The 14,939-nt window shown below is 35.9% G+C and overlaps 1 pseudogene; it reads right to left on the bottom strand.

The window, feature by feature from the left end:
- Positions 1 to 13,940: 13,940 nt before the first annotated feature.
- LOC109449539 (protein max) lies at positions 13,941 to 14,430 on the bottom strand (annotated as a pseudogene).
- Positions 14,431 to 14,939: the final 509 nt, after the last annotated feature.

Below are 14,939 nucleotides of genomic sequence, written 5' to 3'. Positions count from 1 at the left end.
GTCAAAGTATGTTTGGGGAGGAAAAAAATGGCCTTAAAACAAATGTATCACAGGGAATATCTAGTTTGTTAGGAAAAAAACAAAAAAAAACAAAAAATAAAATAAAAAAGAAGAAGAAGAAGAAAGAAAAAAAAAAAAAACGAAAGAAAGAAAACCTAGGGCAGCATGTTAAAAATGAACATTTCCAATACAATTTGTCACCCATGCATAAATCTTGCTGACATTTTCAGTCACTTTAATAGCCTGCCCATTTTATAAATCAGTATGAACTTGCACAGTTGCAAAAAGTGTGTATTTTGAACATCTCATTTGCATACTTTACCAAAAGCCAATGAGGCAGTGGGAACAGCACTGGTGATCATAATACGTGTTTGGGGAAAGGCAGAGAAATCACTAATGGCTTTGCCTTTAGGGATTTCTGTACTCCATAGGGGACGAAAATGAGAAATATTTTTCAAACAGCAGGGGTAAAGGTTTTAAAACTAGAAACACATGGAGTGATAAAGATGTTAATGCCACAGGGCGCATAGCAGGAAAAATTTACAATGTAAAAACTGTAATTTCAGCATTAGGAAGTAATAATCGTGTTTCATCATTGTTATTAAAGCATGACCCTTAAAGTCACATAAATTAGATATAAGTTTCAAGAGAAGTTTATTAATCTTTAGCAGAAAAATATTAGGAAAGTTTATTATCAGATAAGATTTTCAGGGGGAGACGTGTTCTTTTGAGTGTGTGTGTGTGTGTGTGTTTTCTCAAGGAATCTGTATCATTTCAAAGGGTAAATAAAACTTTGCTCACTACTAGCCAGTGGATATAAATAATGCCTACAGACAGACAGTTTTTAGTCTCTCTTAAATTAGCAATTTGACTCGATAACATGATATACAAAGAATGGGGACTAATCTATCCGGAAGAGATATACTTGTCCAGAATAGAATAGTAGGTGGAAACTAAAGCTTACATTTAGTACAGAATGTTGCTTAGGTGAGATTGATGGTACATCAGTGTTGCCAACATAATTATGAAATTAGGAAAACATTTTAGACTTCTTGGAATGTTGCAAAATTCATAAATAAAAGATGAAGTTTTATTAGTAGCCCTGTGACAAAATTAGTGAAAAGTTATAGCTTAGAGAATGGCAAGAGCCAATAATTGTCAGTGGACATTAAAGATAAAGAACTATTTATATAAAGCAGTTTATTTATTTGATGGTGAATATGCTATAGACTGAGCATCTAGATTATGGGTGAAATATTATTTTTACTAATTAAGGATTCTCAAAATTCTGGCTTTAGATGTTGTGAACTAAACCTATATCTTTGAATAATTATGTTGGTAGATCTTGCCAAGTTAGGGGGGAAACACTTGTTCCTCGATTAGTTGCTCAATTTTCTTTTAATATATTTTTTAACATCTATGAGATAGGATGATGAGTTATAAGACACAAAATTTGTAAAAAATCATTTTAGCACAGCAGACACTCCTCACATACATTATAAACTCAGATAAAGCAATTTGTCTTACTACAAAATCAAGCACATACATTTTTATGGAAGTAAAATTTGTTGTAGAAAATACAAGGAAATATAAACAAGCATAAAAAATAAGTACTTTCTGCGACATTCTCATATACACTATTCCAGAATTCTAAGAATATATATATATAATATATATATATATATATATATATATATATCTTATAATTTTTATTTTTTACACGCTATTATAGAAATACACTTTTAAAAATGTATGAGTATTATTATTTTTTGACACATATAATAAATGAGCTATAGATCAGCATAGTGTGGTCAACTAGAAAGCATACAGAATTTGATAGAATGACAATTCAGAATCTTTTAAAATTAGATTAATTAATGCAAAGGAGTTCCAGTAAGATATTAAGCTTGTGTAATAGACCCCATCTTAGGGGTCTGCTGTTAATAATGTCTGCTGCTGATTTATTTAATAACACATTCTTGTTCATAGATATTGGTTATATTGTTCTGTTATGAATAATTATTTTGTTTTGTGATATATTAAAAACACTTTCAGATAGACAAAAGTAATATTTATCCTTTTAAAAAACCAATAGTCATTCATAGCAGTAAGTTGACTGATAATCCATATTCCATTCCAGAATAATGAAATAAATAGTTTTCACTGCATTTATTAATGTGCTGAAAGAAAAACAAAATATCCCAGTGATAGAAAATTCTTGAGAGACAACATGAAGAAACTATAAAGATTGAAAACATAACCATTTTTAGTGTGCTCAAACTTTTTTTGACTAAAGGTAATATAGACAGAAGAACTAGATCATAGTGAAAAGAAAGAAAGTGAGACTGAGTTGCTATGTGCTCACAGAGAAAAAGATGTGGTATAGTGTGTATTACACAAAGAGTGAAATAGAAATTACGAGGGAGGGAGAAAGTCAGTGAATTGAGATAACTATGATGTGTCAATGCTAAGTCACAGAAAAATAAATCATAATTAACCAGCATATGAAGAACACTGGTAGACTGTAAATGGCAAGAGCAGACTTTTGTCCATCTTTAAGAAAGATAGAATTTGAAAATAAACATAAATAATGAAGAACACTTTCTGTGCTTCAAAGATAAATAGATGGTATTGTTTTCCTTTGAGAATTATTCTATGCTATTCTGTCATTGGTTATACCCTTCCCATTTAATACATATCATATTTATGCTATTTCAGTGAAATATTTATTCTATTTAGCAACCAGTGAAATCCTAAGTTTCTGTTGATTATATCCAAGAAGAAATTCATATTGACTAGGTTTTGATGGAATGAGATGATGCTTTTGTAAATTAATATTTCTGTTGTCAAGAATTTTGCCTACCTTTCAAGCTATAGATGCCATGTTTTGTGGCAAAAGTGAACATATCGACACTTGGGGTGGGGGACTCCACCAATGAAAGGAAGAATTTCTGTAGTAACTATTGGTCTCTCTATTGCTACTTAAATTTCACTTTCTCAACTCAAATCAAATATTTCAATGTTGTTTTTTTCTCTTTTTAAATCTTTTTTAAAGATTAAATTTATTGAGGTGACAATAGTTAGTAAAATTACATAGGTTTCAAGCATACAATTCTGTAATATGCCATCTATGTATTACGTTGTGTGCTCACCACCCAGAGTCATTTCTCCTTCTATCTCCGTATATTTGACCCTCTTTTCAGTTCATCTGTGGTTGTGAAAGATTTTGACAACAGAATTTATCTAAGATTTTGACAATGATTGAAGTCATCTTATTATTAGCTAAGGATATTAATTATCTTTTTCAAATAATTTATGCCACTATTTTACAATTCCTTTGAGTTTTTAGTAGCTCATTTTTAATTACAAATTTGTGTAGGACATTCATAATTTTTCCATGTAGTGACTTATAAAGTAGATAATGAAATATTTTAGAAGAAAGGATAGCCTCACTGGCTTTTTTTCTTTTTTTTCTATAATACATTTGTAGTTACAGAAATCTATGACTATAATACATCTGTGGTTTTAGAAAGCTATGACAAAAGAAAAAGTTGGGTTGCTTTTGACAGACTTTTTGCCATTATACATGACTTGTTTCTAAAAACTTATTATGTTTGTTAACTTTCAATTATCTTGATAGTAACCAATCATATCATTTTCTGTAGGATATTAAGATAAGCAAGAAATCACATAATGACTGGTTGTTCAGGAAAATAACAGAGTAGGAAAACACTTGTAATTACTTAATGGTAATGGATTTTTTCAAAATTGAGAAGTGATTTCCAAACTGGAGGTTATATATGGCAATAACAGAGTTCTTGACTTATGAGTTAAAACTAGGATAAAATATCACAGATCTTAATATTTATAAGAATCAATCACAAGTTGTTGATATAAATTTGTATTGTCAATCCTGATATTGGCTCTGTTCTATTAATATTACTTTTGTTAAGATTTCTGAATAAAGACTGAACACTCTATAATACAATTTACATTAGTAATTCTAGACTAATTTATTAAACAGAAATGGGCAGAAGGTCCTGTATTTTATGGATTATCTACAAATCCATAAACGATCCTCTCAATATAGAGTTCATACACTGGCTACATGGCAGATAACTAATTTTAGGAGGAAAAGCTACACTCTTGGATCCATCATTAGCATATATCCTATACTAGTATTTCTGAAAACAAACTATGTTGTCTAACTCTGGCTTCATTAATTAATTTGTTTTAAATATATTAACTGTATAATGTATAGGCATCAATGATTGTTCCATCGCTAGGTATTGAGAATAAAAACATATGCAAATACTTGGCAACTTTAAAAAATCTAGGGAGGAATGTAATGCTTATCAGTTAGCATCTTTAAAGGAAACAGATGGCAATTCAAATTAAAATTATTCAATTAATTAATACAAAGTTTAATTCAAAGAATCAGGCAGAATTTAGATAATCTACAAGGGATAGTGGGTAATTTGAATTTAGTAAGGAGTATGGGTGGGTCTGCCACCTGTACGGCTTAATGAGGAAGAGGAGAGAATAGCTACCAATTGGAGACAGAGAGAAAGGGCTTTTGTGGAGGTGACCACCTCACAGGAACTAAAATACACCAGTGTTCATGACTCAGCAAGGAACTCCCACTGCACTTCCTTCTGCCACCCCATCTCGCAAACCCAATCATTAAATGGAACCAGATCTCATTGATGGCTGTAAGGTCAGCCTCCAAGGGCAGAGTGAAGAAAGTCACAAGAGGATGGGGAAAAAGACATCTAGGCCAATGATTATATTTCTTTTATGGGTGAGGAAATTAGAAAAATAGTTAGTGAGTGGCAGAGTCAGGATTCAAAGCCAGGTTTGTCTGATTCCAGAAATTTCTCCATCTTGCAGCAATGTCTGATAAAGGGCTTCTGCTCTGAAATGTCTTAGAGTATTGTAAATAAAAGAGCAATATAGATCCATCATTGACATCAAATGTCAATTATGTTCCCCAGCCTATGGACATGGTTTTCCTTTGCACCCCCTAAAGTGTAGCATGAGAAACTACCAGTTCTTTTTATCTGTGAATAGGTTCAGAATTGGTCCTGTGCCCAGGTGAAAATCACAAGAGTGTGTCAGAGGAGCATCACATAGGTGATGCAGTTATTAATTTAAAGATGTTGGTTGTAATAGTAAATCAGGTTTCTTGGTCCCGTAACTTCTCTTTCTACAACCTTTGTTCAAAAGTGTACTTTTTTCACTTTGGCATTTTGGGAGAATTGGTGGAGGCTACACATATTTTAACTCTGGAATCTTTAGAATGTTGTTGTTGTTATTATTATTATTATTATTATTATTATTATTGTATTATTATTTGAAGATCCAGGTAGTGTGAGCTTTATCTCTATTGATCCCACTCATGCTTCTATTCTTCTAAAACTGGGATAGGAATAAAAACACACACCTTGTCAAATGGCAAAAGTTTAAAGGATCAGAAAGAACTTGGGAATAGATGAAGACTCCTTTTTCCTCTAGGCATTGCACATGTGGAAATATTCTGTAAAACTTCAGTGTCAGCAGCCAAACATTATAAAGGATGCCACTTGCCTTCATAAAGCCCCTTACATTATACTGTGGGATAATTTTCAATCGTTTGTCACTGCTACCAAGGACAGCTTAATAACTCTGGTCAAAACTCCGTGATTACATACACTCAGATGCCAATTTGATATAATTGAGTGTGCTCTTTTGTTTGATTCTGCCTTCAGTTTATATTCAGTATGTAAAAATTATATTTAGTAGTGGTTATCAAGGGTAAAATGAGCCCCAAAGGTGCTCCCCCCAAAATCAGCCTCCTAAGTCACCTTTTCCATAAGCTGCCAATATTCTTAAGGGCTGAGGCAGCCTGGTGCAGGAGTGAGAGAATTCTGCAGTTTTTTTACTTGAGACAAGACTCATTTAATCCCAATCTAAATGCTGTATTTCTATGGCACATCTGTTTAGGTGACAACAATGTATGCATTTTTTAACCCCTTAAACATTTTCAGTTTCGTAAGATTATCTGTAAAAAGATGCCTGATCAATTCTTAGTCTTCTATATGTATCATTTAATGTCTAAATAAGAACATATTTTATTTTTCAGCTCAATTACTATGTCTTTAAAAGGGCAAAAAAAGGTATTCATTCTATAAGCAGGACACACACACACACACCACCTAAAAATTTTGGATCTAGTATTAACACTCTTTAATATTCATTTTGAAATCATAGTTATGATAGATTGTGTTATTATTTGAAGTTATTGCTTAATTTTAGGCAAACAAGCCCATAGGACTCCAGCCCATTCTTGGGGCTTGGTCATGTGTCTTGTTTTAGCTAATTGAATGTGATCAGAATTGATAGTCATCATGTCTGAGCAGAGCTTGAAGAACTATTAGATAATTTCATTTTCTTTCTTCCATGAGAAAGACATATCATAGATGGTGACTGCTTCAAACTGCACCTTTCATCCTAGGTGAAAAAGATGAGTGAAACAGAAATATCCCCCAATTTAAATGCGATGCAACCAAGAAATAAATCTTTACAGTTACAGTTTGTTGTTACCACAACATACCTAGGAAGAAATAACTAACTGATATAGAAATTGGTACCTATAAGTGTCGTTCTGCCATAACAAAAATCCAAAAATACATGGCACTGACTTCAGGGCTATAAAGTGGGAGGTGCAGAAACTCTTTGGAGAGATAGGGAAAATGTAGAAACTTTATAGAATGGTGATATATTTGGTAAGCCTGTCTCCTGCAATAACTCAAAAGGCTGGTAACATACTTAACAAACTTGTGGTTTAGGATGAATAGGTTGGGAAACAAAATGTAACAGAAGTACTTTGGTTGCCTTTGGCAGCATTAAAGAAGTTATTAAAAGAAAGACATAAGCTTAGAAAAAAAAGGTTAAAAAATAATGGAAAAAATGTGTCTCTAGAAAATTTAGAATTTGCAGGGTTGAAAGATGCAATTTTTTTTTTTTTAACCGGTAAAAATAAAATTGAAAAATGCTTTGAATTAAGAAAGACTGATTGAAATTTGGCTTAGGGCAAAGATCTAATCAAGGAGGCTACTTACTGACTTGTCTTAGTTAAACTCCATAAAAGGATTAAGTTGTCTCTCAAAAAATCTTTTCATTTGGACAAAATGGTTTATGGGACAAACAAACAAAGAGTATTGTTTTTCTACTGCAACCCGATCATCTCAAAGTATTGATAATTAAGTCCAGGAGAGAAAGGTGCATTTCAAAAAAAAATAATAATAGTAATAAAACAATAATAAATAAATAAATAAATAAATCATGAGCATATCTACTGAAATATAGAGCTTATTGGAATCATATAGATGAAGACTTGAGAGTCGTTTGTACTGCCAATGTAACTTCTAGTCTATCCTAAAAAAAAGTAAAATATAACAAAACAAATCCAACTGTGAGACTTAAAATGACATTGAGCTCCCAACTCATCTATGGTCAAGACACATCTGTTAATACTAATTAGCCCCCAAAGAGGCAATACAATTTAATACTTTCTCTAAATGTGTCCAATGAGGATGAAAAAGGAGGGATCTGTTTGCGGTGGAACCATAGCCAAGAGAACCTGGTGTCATAACCAAGAAGCAGACAGAAGGGAGGACTGATCCTACAAGATTCTCTATTCCCCGAAGTAGGAGGCCCTCAGAATATCTTTCAGGAATAATTTCAGGTTTGCTATGGACCAGTTTGTTGTTTGTCACCTTCTATTCTTCTCCTCTCCTAATGCAATGTTTCTTGAGACTGACATGTCCCCGTGCCACTCCTAAATGTGTGGTGTGACGGTGCAGATAACTTGTCTTTGGAGTTCACACATGTTAAGAGAAGCCATACTTACGATGTAGAGACAAGCACAAGACCCTGGATTTGAGCCCAATGTCGTGACTGGTCGGGACTTTATGTGATGCCTTCTTTGGGGAAGAGTGTGTTTATTTTGTTTGCAACTAGAAAGCAAGTTAACATATAAGACAAAGAGGGTGAGGGCTAATAGATTTATTATCATTCCCAATTATTCACTTCCCTTCATGCAGAGGATTATACCTATCATTCTATTGCCTGGTGAATGAAGGGCAATCCCCCTGGGAGGCAGTTACTCCTGTGAACCGTTGATATGAGTAATAACGATATGATTTAATTTGGCCCATGGGATAAAGCTAAAATGTTGACACCATATCCGAGCAAAATTTTATAAGCTATGAAGTGGTTCGCCATTCTCTGTTTCCTCTGCCAGGGGAGTAGTATGTTCCAGAATGCAGCTGCTCCTTTAGCCTGGACCCTGTAATGAAGAGAATGAGAAAACAGAAGAGCCACATCCCACACACAGGCAATATGTAACAGGAGTGAGCGCTTGACTTTGGTTATTAGTATATACTTAGCTTTGAAGGAATCACCTAGGAAAAGCTGAGTGCTACATCAATATTTTAAACTTTTCCCACTTTTCTTTGGTAAGGGTATAAATGGATAATGAAGGCAGTTTTCAGAGAGATGTTAAGAAAAACAGCTAAGCACTACCTGCAGTAGTCTGGATGCATTCCAGGGCTGAGTCAGTTGGCAGAGGGGTTAAAAGTCAAGATATTGCCTATAGTTTCTTAACTCCCCAGTTAGAGACACATGGGAGAATGTTTAAGTGAAGCCCCAAGTGAAGGTTTCATCCTTTCAACTTTTATGCAGTCAATGTATTACTCACTGCCAGCCACCCTGCTGAAACTACCTCTTATTGTACTGCAAAACAACCATTTACCGGACCAAGGCACGTGCTCCTTCACTTTTTATCTGTTTTCTTCAAAACGATATCAGCTAATGTTAAGATTCCCTTGCTTTCTGAGTTGTCCACTTAATTTGTCTTTGGCTTTTCAATAGCTCATGTATTTTGCAAGGCAGCCATCTTACTATTTTCATCTTTGGATAATGTGGTTTTTAATGAGCTTAGCTCATCTACTATACTGCACTTGACAAATAGAACCTAGAATAAAATATTGGTCTTCAAATCTAAAGATTCGAATTGTACTATTGCAATATTACCCAAGAATGTACATTAGGAAAAATTGTCAGAGGCTTTTAAGGTGTCAGAAGGGGCAGGATCTCAAGGATAAATTATGAGAATTTTCTTTTTTTTTCTTGTTATGACAAAAAAATATGACCACCAGTCTGTATTCTATGTTGTTGAGCCTGAGTCTTTGAAATAAGAAACCCTGAAATGGTCTAAAGCGTTTCCCTATTTATATTGGTTTTATTTTTGTACTTCCTTCATTTATGATTCTGAAACTGTTTTAGATTCATTCAAGTTTCTTAGGTTTCTGTGCATTATCATACCAGTCCTGTGTTTGACTAATTAATTATTCAGAAATTCAGAATGTATATTTAAGAAACTTTGATTAGAATTCAATTTCAAATATAATGTTATGTCATTGTGATGCTACTTGCTTGGAGAGACACTATTTTAATGTTATTAGGAGTATTAGTAGTTTTTAATGTTAATAGGAAAATAATCTTCAGGATATTATAAAAAGTAAGAGATTGTAGGAAGGAGTTAAGAACTACTATGGTAATGTTAATGTATGGTTTATTATTTCTGTTGGATAATCTCAAATATTTTTTAGCCTTTATTTTATGCCAGGCATAATTCTAAGCTTTTTACATATGTTAATTTATTTAACGTTAAAACAATCTCAAGAAGTGGCTGTTATTACTACAAATGTTTTACAGATGAGGAAATTAGGGCACAGATAAGTTAAGAAACTTGCTCATGGACAAACAGCTAGTAAGTAGTGGATTTATCAAACTCAGACAGTCTGAGCCAGAGTCCCCCTTCTGAAATACCAACATTAAAATTTTTATTACTGTGCAGATGTTCTCAGTCTTCTACTAACACACCATAAAGCACAAAGCTTTAGAGTTGTTGTAGGGAAAAGATTATTAGTTGGATTTGGTGTTCATTCCCTAAACTAAAGCTTATAATTTGGTAGAGATGTTTGCCAAAATTTGTGTTTACTTTCCATACAATAGAGTTTCATTTGTTATCTTAAGTTGCTGGGTATTTTATTTATGGGTCTTACTCCCTAAGTTAGGAGACTCTAAAAGGCAGGGAGGATGATTTATTTATCTTGCTGACTCTACATCATCAGTGCCTGTCTTCTCAGCCTCTTATAAGTAAGACACTGTCACATTACTTATGTAGGTTCGTTTTTCTCTAGTTTCTAAGTCAGCCCTACTATCTGGCATGATGGGTGTTTTGTTTTGTTTTGTTATTGTTCCTCATATAGGGACCAATCATGCAGAATCACAGTACAATCATCCAATATCTCATGGAAGCCCCTTCTGAAATATCCAAAGTACCCTACAATCCAAACAAGACACATATAGGTGGTATTGCCTACTAAGACCCAGTCTGAAATATTCAGGCCCTGTCCATTATTCCAAAATAACATCTTTTGAACCTTCCTCAAAGCACAAAACACTGTGTATTCTATTTCGCTGCACCATTCCCATACTTATTTTTCATACTATTCACTCAGCGTCAGCTCTCACCATGCCTTCTGTTCCCAATTCCCTTCACCTCAATACTGATGGACTTTGCAGAGGTGTCAGAATGCGTTACACGCGAAAATTCATTTAGTGTAGACACACAAAAGGCACTCACCACATGTTTATAGAATTGAATTGAAGTGTCGACCAAGATTATTCTATGAAGAATTGCATTTAACATAAACTCACTGGAGAAGGGTAGGGTTAGATAAATTGGTAGAATTATATAGGTTAAATCAAACTGTTTAGCAAGTTTAGAAAGCTGATACTGTTCAATGTTTAGCTGTCAATGAATTAATGGACTTAAGTGATACATATTAGAGACCCATGGGTATAAAAATACATTCCATTACAAAATAACATTCTCATTACACATTTGGCCAAAGTGTTTTGAAATAGAAACAGACATTTTATTTATGGAGTGTATGGAGTATATGTGTTTTCTTTGCCTGCAAGGAATGCGCACTTACAGAAGACTAAAAGAATGGGATTCATGTAGATAAATTATTTTTTAAATAGTACAATGTAGTGAATTCATTGATGATCAGCGAAGGATTATCAATATTTATGATTAGGTCTTGAATTCTAAACAAGTGGCAGAGCAGTGAATGTGTTTTGTGTGTGTGTGTGTGTGTGTGTGTGTGTGTGTGCATATGTGTGTGTGTTTGTGTGTAGATTAATAAGTAATTAAGGCATGTAAAATAATTAACAGTGATTTGATTCATAAATAACCAATACTCAGCAATTTAAGGCAATAGTATAAAAAAACCAAAAACAGCTAACAGGAAAAGTGCAAAGTAGATGCTCATCATCCAGCCCGTGGAGAAAGTGTCTGAGCTCGTGACTGACGAATCTACATGAAGAGGGTCTGGGAAGTGCCAGAGCCTGGAGTTCTTTTCCCTGTTTACAGATAGAGAAACCCTATGGTATAGGAATTGTCTGGAAATATCTGATTATATTCCAGGATAGCAGTTAATTTCAGGGATACAAGATAACTTTAGTTCCTGATAGACAAGAAACGTACAACAAAAGGGAGTACTAGAGAAGTTAAGAGTTGAGTGCAGGCAGGTGGTGTCTGAGCTGTCAGTAAAGAGGTCCGAATATCGGACTGTGACTCAAGCACAGGAATTCAGTCTCTGAGAAGAAAATCTGTACAGACATAACTGGATTCTATACTTAGTTTCGTAGGTCATGCTCAGTGATTTGCAATACTTCTGACCATTAGAATCCCCTGGCAGAACTTTAAAATACTGTACTGTGTCTAGATGGCCAAAACCTACCCCCAGACCAATTATTTGTAGTTCAATTCATTGTTCTGGAGTGGGACTTGAACATTAGGGTTTATGTGTTATGTTGCTGTTGTTGTTTGTTTGTTTATATTTTGGTGTTAATTTGCTTTTGTGATGTAAGTTCCTGATGGCTGTAATGTACAGCCAGGATTGGGAGCTCCTGCTTTCCAGCGCGTGTAGAACACTTGGGAATCCTATGGAAATGCGAATGTTGATGCAGTAGTCATGAGACAGAGCCTGAGATTCTGCACTTCTACCTAGCTCCAGGTGCCACTGCTTCTCACTTTGGGTCATAAGGCTCTACCCTAATGCACTAAATCCCAACACTTACTCAGGCACAAGGGAAAAAAAGGCCCGCATCAGAACCAGATAAGTAATTCTGGTAAGTTCACATTTCAGAATTAGGGTGAAAAAGTGGGGAGGGACAAGGCTTCGCCTAATGTTATCCATCTGCTCTGTCCAAAGGAAAGTTTTAAAGTCAAACTTCACATTAGTGTTTCTTATTTGCTTAAAAAAATTCCTGATCCCCATTTGGTATTTGACTCACTCCTGCACAGTATTCACAAACAGGAATATTTTGTCAAGCCTTTATTTTTCTGAAGTTGTATTGTGAATTGATCATTTCTTTACCAACTATGCAAACTTCCTTGGATATGCTAATATTCTGCCTCTTGCCACCCAACTCCTATGCCTTGTATCACAGAATTTAATTTGTTTCCTGTCTCTTTAAAAACTACTTGAACAATATATGACAAGATTTTACTACACTTCATATTGGAAGGTGCATTTTTAAATGATTTTAGTAATGGCAGCTACCAGATCCATTTCAGTACACAGAGTAAGCAGCGGCGTCCTTTTCCTTTCTTCCTCCCTCCCTCCCTCCCTCCTTCCCTCCCTCGTTCCCTTCCTTTCATTTTAAGTATAAAATAAGTTTTTATTTATAGTCTTGTAGTAAACAGGGAAGCCTTCGGTGGTATGTACAACATACTTTTTATTTCCATGTGATGGAATCAAATACAGACTGAAACTGCACTTTAAATCAGCACATGCCAGGAACCGAGAGGGAAAAAGACAGAGAAATGAGGCCTAAACACACAAAATCCTTCACTGGATCTGATGACCACAGCCAGAACCAGGGCTGGATCACACAATGGGGATGGGTTCCAGGACAGTCGAACAGGGAGTGGGGCCAGGGTGGGGAAAGGGCCGCACCTGGGTGTAGGCTTAGTAACAGGTAAATTGCTCTTGGTGTTCACATACAAAATTAGTTGGCTCTTTCTTAGAAATAGACATGAAGAGAAAGGAAGATTTGATCATTAGTCTATGAATCTGTGGCTTCGCAATACCGACATCATCAGAAATAGAGATGATTCATTCAGATTCAAATTTCAGTAGAAGGAAATAAATATCAAAAGATCATCACTGGCCTTCAGTACAAAACTTCTACCCCACCGGATCTCCCCTCCTTATCCCAGCCTCTAGCCCCCTCTGGCGGCTGGCTACCACTTCACAGCTGCTGTCCCCCACACATGCTACACGTGTCATGCAGCCCTTCCTACTGTAAGGCTGGCTGAGAGGAGCAGGTGTAAAACAGGCCAAAGGACTCTGCGCTGCAAACCCGGGCCCGCTTCCTTTCATACCGCAAACGTCCTCAAGGAACTGATCTTTCAATAGGAGTCATAAATAGCTTTTTAGGAAAAAAGAAATCCGATTATCTTCTTAAAGTAGACCAGTCTGCAGATTCACAAAGTCTATCAAACAGAAGTGAGGGTGGCAGTGGAGGAGAGTCCCAGGCGGTGCACGGCTGGAGGAGGTGGGGTGTCAGGACACTATGTGCTCAGAGGTCCTGACAGCTGTCTATTCTCCGCAGAAAAAAGCTGCCAAGTTCGGGTGTTTGGGTTTAAAAATCCCTGGTGGGGGCAGAGTATCCCTGGGGAAAAAAAAAAAAAAAAAGAAGACAATTGTTGTCCAAGAGCTTCCAGGTAAAAATTAAATTGGAGAGAGAGAGAGAGAGAGAGAGAGAGAGAGAGAGAGAGAGAGAGAAAGAGAGACTCTTAAATGGTTCTGAGGGTTCTAAAGATGAACTGAGAGGAGTTGGAGACAACCGACAGTTTTTATTGCTGGCCTGCCCACAGAGCTCCTGCTTTGGGGCTCTGACTCTAAGCTGGAGTCCCAGCCCCATCTAAGGCAGAGATGGTGCCGCCCTCGGCGTTGGTGTGGAGGGTCTTGTGTGAGGAGGGGTAGTTGGTCTGCCTTTGGGTCCTGGGCCTCACCGTCTCCAGTGCAAGGACTTGCTGCTCCAGTAGAACATTCTGCCTCTGGAGATCCTCAGTGTCGTGTTAGTGTGTGTGTTTTTTTCCTCCGCATCGTGTACTGGATAGACTCTGTGGCTTTGTCTAGGATTTAGGCCCAAGGTGCCTTCTCTCCTTGGAGGGATGGGACTGAGTTCTGCACACTGTGAGAGCTGTCTTTGGTGTGGTCCCTATGTTTTTGTTCCGGTGCATTATGATGAGCCCAGTTTGTTAGCATCGCTCTTCACGTCAGTGTCATCCTTATTGCTCATTTCCTACTGCCCAGAGAGCAGCCACTGCAGGGGCTGCAGGCAAGAGGAAAGGGTGGAGGAGGGGGTGAACAACAAGCCACGTGACCCCTCCCCCACACACACACTCACTCACTGGTACTCTTACCACTCTTACTCACATGTATATACGAGTACACAAAACATGGGCAAGAACCACCTCCTCACTCTGGCCTTCTATCAATAAGTTCTGAAATGTTAATGAACATTTGTTGTAATATGTAAGTTAAGAGATTGTATTAAGTAGTCTGGAAAGCTGTATCAACACCTTTAGTCTTTTATGCCAATTGAACAAAACATATTAAATCTTCTCTGTGTTGCAAGGGTGTTTTCATTAATTATTCTTTTTTCCACACATACACTGTTGGGATTTGAGAAAATATGCATGTATTTTTAGAATGTGGATTTGCCCCCTAAGATATGTGAGACGTCATATATATTATAGTTCCCTATTTGCTGTATCACAAATTTAGGGGCTTAAAATAACACAAGTT

This window comes from Rhinolophus sinicus, linkage group LG01, assembly GCF_036562045.2.
Source record: "Rhinolophus sinicus isolate RSC01 linkage group LG01, ASM3656204v1, whole genome shotgun sequence".
Taxonomy (NCBI): Eukaryota; Metazoa; Chordata; class Mammalia; order Chiroptera; family Rhinolophidae; genus Rhinolophus; species Rhinolophus sinicus.
Note: the sequence above shows the minus strand (reverse complement) of the source record. Positions and strands in the feature narration are given on the sequence as shown.